This window comes from Canis lupus, chromosome 33 (assembly GCF_003254725.2).
Source record: "Canis lupus dingo isolate Sandy chromosome 33, ASM325472v2, whole genome shotgun sequence".
NCBI lineage: Eukaryota > Metazoa > Chordata > Mammalia > Carnivora > Canidae > Canis > Canis lupus.
In genome coordinates, this window is record NC_064275.1 from 7,011,654 (window position 1) to 7,020,082 (window position 8,429).

Consider the following 8,429-nt stretch of genomic DNA (forward strand, 5'->3'; position numbering starts at 1 on the left):
TCTTTTTGATGGCTGAGTAATATTCCGGTGTGTGTGTGTTTATACACGACATCTTCTTTATCCATTCATCAGTTGATGGACATTTGGGCTCTTTCCATAATTTGGCTATTGTAAATAATGCTGCTATAGACATTGAGGTGCACACGCCCCTTCAAATCGGTACTTTTGTAGCCTTGGGTAAATACCTAGTAATGCAACTGCTGGATCATAGTGTAGCTCTATTTTTAGCTTTTTGAGGAACCTCCATACTGTTCTCCAGAGTGGCTGCATCAGCCTTCATTTCCACCAACAGTGTAGGAGGGCTCCCCTTTCTCCACAGCCTCGCCAACACCTATTGTTTGGATACTAACCCTTTATCTGATATGTCATTTGCAGCCCATTTTTTACTGTGATTGTTTTTTGGTATTGAGTCATGTAGGTTCTTTATGTGTTTTTAATATTAACTCCTTTGAGGATATATCATTTGCAAATCTCTTCTCCCATTCAATAGGTTGCCTTGTTTGTCTTGTTGACGGTTTCCTTTGCTGTGCAAAGGTTTTTTATTTTATTTTTTGTTGTTGTTTTTAAAGATTTTATTTATGTATTCATGAGAGACACAGAGAGACGGGCAGAGACACAGGCAGAGGGAGAAGCAGGCTCCCTGCGGGGACCCTGATGTAGGACTTGATCCAAGGACCTCAGGATCATGACCCGAGCCAAAGGCAGATGCTCAACCACTGAGCCACACAGGTGCCCCAAAAGATTTTTATTTTGATATAGTCCCAATAGTTTATTTTTGCTTTTTAGAAATCATATCTAGAAAAATGTCACTACTGCCAGTGTCAAAGAAATTACTGCCTGTACTCTCTTCTAGGTGTTTTATGGTTTCAGGTATCACATTTAGGTCTTTAATCCATTTTAAGTTGCATGTGTATGTGTCTGCATGTATATATATATGGTGTTAGAAAGTGGTCCAGTTTCATTCCTTTGCATGTAGTTGTCCATTTTCCCAGCACTATTTATTGAAGAGATTCTGTTTTCATCATATATTCCTGCCTCCTTTGTCTCCAATTTAAATGTTAAGTCTCATCCAAAAACACCCTTTCGGAAACATCCAGAATAATGCTTGACCAAATATCTGGGCACCCTGCCCCAATCAACTTGACACGTAAAATTAACTACCACAGAAGGCATCTGCATTCACTATGTAATCAAGACTTTTCCCAAAAGAGTACTCCCCATTTCATTTTGTACGAGAATTGTCTCAATGGAAAAGACCCCCGAAGACCTATTCACAACCTAAGTCTATGGGCAACTATTCAAGAAATATGAATCCCTGGAATTTTTGACAGAACGGAGATATGAGTGGACTTCCTTTTTTCTGCTTCTCCACAAGTCAGCAAGCCAAAGCAGTTAGTCTCTGCAAGACGCTCACCCTGCTATAGAGTCTGGGAGCCATCCTCCTTCTCCTTGTTAGGGTAAAAGTATCATCATTTACAATTAACTCCCTACTCACATCACTTGATTTTTCTGGTTTTCTTTCTCTCCTTTCTCTTCTCTCCCCACTCCTCATCTTCTTCCTTTAGTTTTCTTATTCTTTGTCCCTTGTGCTTTTGTGAACTGCTAGGTGAAGGTGAAGGCTTAGAAAAACTAGGTGCTACTCTACTCTCTCTCCAACTCCTGGAAACACTTCTGGGGTGAGAAAAAGTGAGCACAAGATCAAAAGAGAAAAGAATAAAAGTGAGAATGAGAGCTTGTGACTGTGTGTGTGAGAGTGTGACAGCTTGGAACATTTAATGGGGTTTTGAGGTGCTTTTATTTAGGCATATATTCTAAGTGTGTAGGAAGAGACGGATATAAAATTGGGTAGGACTGAAATTATGGGCAAATAAGAGTATAGAGTTGAACTTTATTTGAAATTTACCAATTAAACCCCTACCTGGTGTGACAAATTCACACGCTAAAGATACTAAAATGAGCCAGTTGGGGCTCTTGCTCTCAAGGGACTCATCTGACATGGATTCTTTTATCCTTTTGAACCTGCTCATATTTGTCCCACACAATTGAGCATGAATCCTACACTCACAAAGGTTTCTTCCAGTTTCCTGAATGTCATTCTGTACCCCACACACACCTCCCTGAAGGCAAAGCGATCCTGCTCCCACAAGGCAGTACCCAGCTTCCAATTCCCAGTCTATGATCCCAGAGCATCTAAGTCCATGCTGGGCACAGAACAGTGTGCAAGTTGATAAAAACCTTCTGACTTGGTCACAACAACATAATCTGTCCCAGCCTGCACTCAAGCCTTCCTAATGAAGGCTGGTTTTTCATCTGGTTTGTTTCACGGCAAAGGTTCTATTAACCAAATGTTAATAAAAGAAACCCAGCTTCAGACAGCTGCTGGTGGTTTTCCTTTGCAGTGTATCCAACAGAATCCCATAGCAGCATGGTCTGTGGTTGTCAACATTTTTTGTCTGTGAATGTTCATGGATGATAGCACCGTGGAGCAGATTTCACCTGGCTTCGCCAAAGGGCACAACACAGGGAAGCCCATTCTCCCTTCTTAGACCCAGGGGAGTCACTCAGGGGCTCAGTTCAGAGTACTTCTCATCAGGACTGGTTCACAAGTCCATTGCTAAATTAACCTCGGTTTGGCAAGTAGAGCACAGCCCTTTTAAGTCTTTATTGCTACTAACCAGGTTTCTAAAAACTTTACTCTCCTTTTGCCTGTTTTCAGTGCCAATATTTCATTGGCACTTCTCAGTTCATGCATTTTCAGATGAGCCCTGGCCCGTTTTATCTGCAGCCCCCACCACGTCCCTTAAAATAGCTATCTGGTGGGCAGCCCTGGTGGCTCAATGGTTTAGCGCCACCTTCAGCCCAGGCCTGATCCTGGAGACCCTGGATCGAGTCCCACGTTGGGCTCTCTGCATGGAGACTGCTTCTCCCTCTGCCTCTCTCACTCTCTCTCTCGCTCTCTGTGTGTGTGTGTGTGTTTCATGAATAAATAAAATCTTTTTTAAAAAATAGCTATCTGGTAATATGATTAAAAGAGAAGGAGGTGAAATTGTGAGATTTGGATTTGTGAATCAGAGAGCAGCAAGAACTCATTTAGGAAAAAGCTTTCCTCCAAAGGGTCGGGCTTGTACAATATCCCCATTCTAATCCTGTGGCAGGCCATGAAATGACTCAGAACCTGGATATTAAAATATTGTTTTATAATGAATCTTCCTTTTTTGATTAGTGTGGAGCCTGTATCCTGCTTCCAGAGGCAGGATACAGTTTTCTTATTCATTTTCACCACAGTTGGAATGGAAAAATTGAAGTCATTGCTCTGATGGCAAGAAACATCTTATGGTGCTCACAGAGCCAGCATTCAGAACAGATAGGCACAGGGGTGCCTTTTGCTCCTTTTTTTATTCAGAGGGCTTCACTCCACTGAAACAGTTGATTTTTAGTGCAGACTAACATTGTAGAAATAACTTATATTCTGTTGTGTTTTTCTTTCTTTTTCTACAAAGATTTCTCAGTTTATTTTTTTAATTGAAGTACAGTTGACATCTCAGTTTCTTTTTTATAATCAACACTCATGGGATGCCCATAAAAATGTATTCCTCAGTCTGAGGTCAGAAACTTTCCCGAGAGGTCAGGGAGATTCCAAAGAGCTTGCAGAAACTGGAACTGCAGAACTCCAAAAAGGCTGGGATGAAAGAGACAAGCAATGCCTTTGTTTAGGAAAGGTGAGCAAAGTTTCTGGATTTCCACCTTTCTTTTAAAGCAGGAAAGTGAAGGGGGAGAAAGGGAAAAAACAAATAAGGATGGAGCCCTTTTTTGTGCAGTCCAGGCAGATGTGCCTTACCCATGTTAGGGTAAGGCTATTGCTGCAGCTATTGCTGCATTTAATCTTCACGACAGTGGGATGAAGCAGACCTACCAGAAGGTATTTCCCTTGCCTTTCTTCCTCCTGTCAAAGACCACTCCACATGATAAATACCAAAACACTAGATATATATTTTGCCTTCAGGTAGGAATAGCCAAGGGACCCAGTTCTGCCTATACAACTTAAGAGAAAGCGGTTGGGGGGATTTGGGAAAAGATTTTTCCTCCAAAACAAAGAAGCAGACATGAGAAGAGATTTGTCACCTTACCTTCTCCCTACTCATGAATACAGTTGTACGGGGACATGAGGACATCTTGCAATCAAGAGGAAACAACTCTTGAGGGCCAAAAGTTTCATACTGAGAACAGTAGAATGAAAGATGGAAAGAACTGGAGTCTTTGTGACATTGTTGAGACCACTGATTCAGTGACCTGGAACCACTCACCTCTAGATAACTTTTTTATGTGAGGTAAGAAACCCCCCCCCTTATTATTTCAGCCACTTTTAGCTGGGTATTCTGTTACTTTCAGCCAAAACCATCCTAATAGATAAAATAAGACTATTTCAATTTTATTCTACTAGATTTGTTTCATCTAAAAGACTAAAAATTAATTTGTTGGCCATCACAGCAGAAACAAAACACAACTGTTTTATGATTTGTTCAAAATCATTTCTTATACAGTCCTGCAGTTTTCAGCTTAATGCACTGTCCTTCATATGTGGATGACAATACGTAGTAGTCCATAAAATGACCACGTGCCACAGATGGTAACCTGGCTTCCTATAATCTCTTGTGACCCAATTGCTAAAAGATCAGTCCCAGTCCTCAACTATTACTCTTAAAATTTGTCTAACATTCTTCCCATCAGACTGATAGAACTCTAGAGACTGATGCTCTGAGGATGACACAATATCCTGAATTTATAATAATTGTCTACTACCATGATGATGACACCAGGCTCATCATGATTTAAGATAATTCTGTTCAAACGATGGCTAGCAAAATTGTCAGTCACACTTAACTTCTACTCACAGATATAACATGCTACTGTATGACATTGTCAAAAGGACCAAATTATAGTAATGGTGAATATTAGTGGTTGCCGGGATGCCTGGGTGGCTCAGCAGTTGAGCGCCTGCCTTTGGCTCAGGGTGTGATCCTGGGGTCCGGGGATCGAGTCCCACATCGGGCCCTTTGCATGGAGCCGGCTTCTCCCTCTGCCTGTGTCTCTGCCTCTCTCCCTCTGTGTCTCTCATGAATAAATAAATAAAATCTTAAAAAAAAAATTAGTGGTTGCCAGGAATTCAAGATAGAGGGAGGGTGTGACGATAAAGGGATAGAATGCAAGAGACAATGGAACTCTTCTGTATCCTGGTCATGGTGGTAGTCATATCAGTCTGTACATGTGTTTATTCATAGAACTATACACTACTGAAAAAGTCAGTTTTACTGTATGATCACTTAAAAATTAAATTTATCCCATAAAAATGATTTCTAGCCAGTTATTGATAAGCCTAAATTGATTTGCTTTTTCTTCTAGTTGTTAGCAAGAAAGAGAGGATGCTATAGTTAGCTATTGCTGGGCATAAGAAAACAATAACCAGGTGAAGGAGAATATCAACCTCTGGTTGATGCAACTAAAAATAGTGGTTGGCTTTCCTAAGAAGTATAAAAGAGAACATCCTATGAAACAAAACCTATTTGTTAATTGCTGAGAACTCTCCCACTATCTTTTGGGCTGAGACTCAGAACCATTTCCCTGGTTACAAAATCTCAACTGATGCATAAAAAGCATTTGACAAAATTCAACATCTTTCATAATAAAACACTCCACAAACCAGGACTAGATAGAAATTACCTCAACATAACAAAAGCCATATATAAAAAACCTGCAGCTAACATTATACTCAATGGTGAAAAAAAAAATGAAACCTTTCTTCTAAGATCAGGGACAAGTTAAGGATATCCACTATGAAATTCACCACTTCTGTTCAACACAGTACCAGAAGTTCTAGCCAGAACAATTAGGCAAGAAAAAGAAAGAAAGAAATGGCACACAAATTGGAAAGGAAGAAATAAGATTATCTCTGTTCATAACTGACAAGATCTTTTATGTAGGAAATCCTAAAAATATCAACACACGCAAGATTCAAAGTCAACACACACAAATCAGTTGTGTGGTTTTTTTTGTTTTTGTTTTTGTTTTTATTTTTTTAAGATTTGTTTATCTGAGCAGGGGAGGGGCAGAGGGAAAGGGAGAGAGAGTCTCAAGAAGCTGCACTGAGCTCAGAGTCAGATGCAGGGCTTGATCTCAGGATCCTGAGATCACAACCTGAGCTGAAACCAAGAGTTGGACGCTTAACCAGCTGTGCCACCCACGTGCCTCAGTAGTGTTTCTATACAATCTATAAACAATTCAAAAGGAGATTAAGAAAATTCAATTCACAATAGTATCAAAAAGAATAAAATACTTGGGAATAAACTTAACCAAAAAGGTGGAAGACTTATACACTGAAAAACTACAAAATGTTGCTGAAAGAAATTAATGTCATCAGTAAATGGCAAGACATCCCATGTTCATTAGAAGGCTTAATATTTATAAGATGTCAATATTATCCAAAATTGTCTACAGATTTAATGCAATTCCTATAAAAATCTCAACATTTTTTTTCAGGAATAGAACATCACCCTAAAATTAATATGGAATATCAAGGGACCCCAAATAGTTAAAACAATCTTGAAAAAGAACAAAGTTGGAGGTCTCACATTGCTGATTTCAAAACCTACTATGATGCTATGGCAATCAATACAGCATGATACAGTCTTAAAAACAGACAATATAGACCAATAAAATAATAGAATAGAATAGAATAGAATAGAATAGAATAGAATAGAATAGAATAGAATAGAATAAAGAACCCAGAAATAAGCCCTCACATAACAGATCTTCCTCAACTTTTGATGGGATTATGTCCAGATAAACCCATCATAAGTTGAAAATACCACAAATCAAAAACGTATTTAATACCCCTAAACCCATCAAATATCACAGGCTAGCCTAAGCTACCTTAAACATGCTCGGAACACTTACGTTAGCTTTCAGTTGAGCAAAATCATCTAACACAAAGGCTATTTCATAATAAAGTGTTGAATATATTATCCAATTTATTGAATACGATACTGAAAGTGAAAAAGCAATGGTTGCATTGGCACAGAATAGTTACAAGAGTATCTCAGTTGTTTATCCTTGCAATCATGTGGCTGAGTGGGAGCTCTGGCTCATTGCCACTGCCCAGCATCATGACAGTAGCACACAGCATATTGCTAGCCTGGAAAAAAAGATCAAAATTCAAAGTATGAGTTCTACTAAATGCGTTCACACCATTTTAAAATTGGAAAGTCATAAGCTGGGACCCTCTCTATGGTCAAATGATTTTCGGTTAGGGTGGCAAGACCAATGGGGGAAAGGACAGTCTTTTCAACTAATGGTGTTAGAAAAAATAGATCTCCAGATGCAAAAAAATAAATTTGAACATTTACCTTTCACCACATACAAAAATTATATAAAAAATGGATCAAAGACCTAGATGTTTGAGCTAAACTATAAAACCCTTAGAAGAAAACATCGGAGAAAAACTTCATGACATTGGACTTGACAATGATTTCTTGGATATACACCAAAAGCAAAGGCAAGAAAAAAATTGATAAATTGGGCTTTTATCAAAATTAAAATTTTTTGCATAAAAAGACTATCGACAGATTGAAAAGGTAACCCCCAGAATGGGAGAAAATATTCACAAATTATATATCTGATGAGGGATCAATATCCAGGATATATTTTTAAAAACCATGACTCAACAATAAAAAATCCAACTTAAAATGGACAAAGGACTAAAATAGACATCTCTAAAGAAGATAAACAAATGACCACTAAGCACAAGGAAAAGATGCTCCATATCTAGTAATTAGGCAAATTCAAATCAAAACCACAGTAAGAGATCATTTCATACCATTAGGATGGCTATTATCCAAAAAGAAACAAAAATAAGTGTTGGGAAGGATGTGAAAAAAAGTGGAAATCATTGCTGGTGAAAATGTAGAACAGTACAGCTGCTGTGGAAAATGGTATAGTGATTTTTCGAGAAAATAGAAGTAGAATTACAATATGATCCAGCAATAATACACACACACTATCATAATACACGATAGTACATAATTATGTACATTATAATAGCCTTACAAGCAATGTAATTCTAACTCGTGTTATGATATGGATAAACCTACAAGACATTATGCTGCATCAAATAAGCCAGTCACAAAAGGACAAATATTGTATGATTCCACTTATATGAGATACTTAGAGTCATCAAACTCAGAGATAGAAAGTAGAATGGTAGCCAGGGCTGGGGGAGGAAGGAAATCCTAGAGATGGATGGTGGAGATGGTTGCACAACAATATGAATATACTTAATGGCACTGAACTGTAAAGTTAAAAATGGTTAAAAAGGTAAATTTTATGTGTATTTTGCCACCACAACCAAAAAAAATCTCAGGGTCAGTGTGCCATGC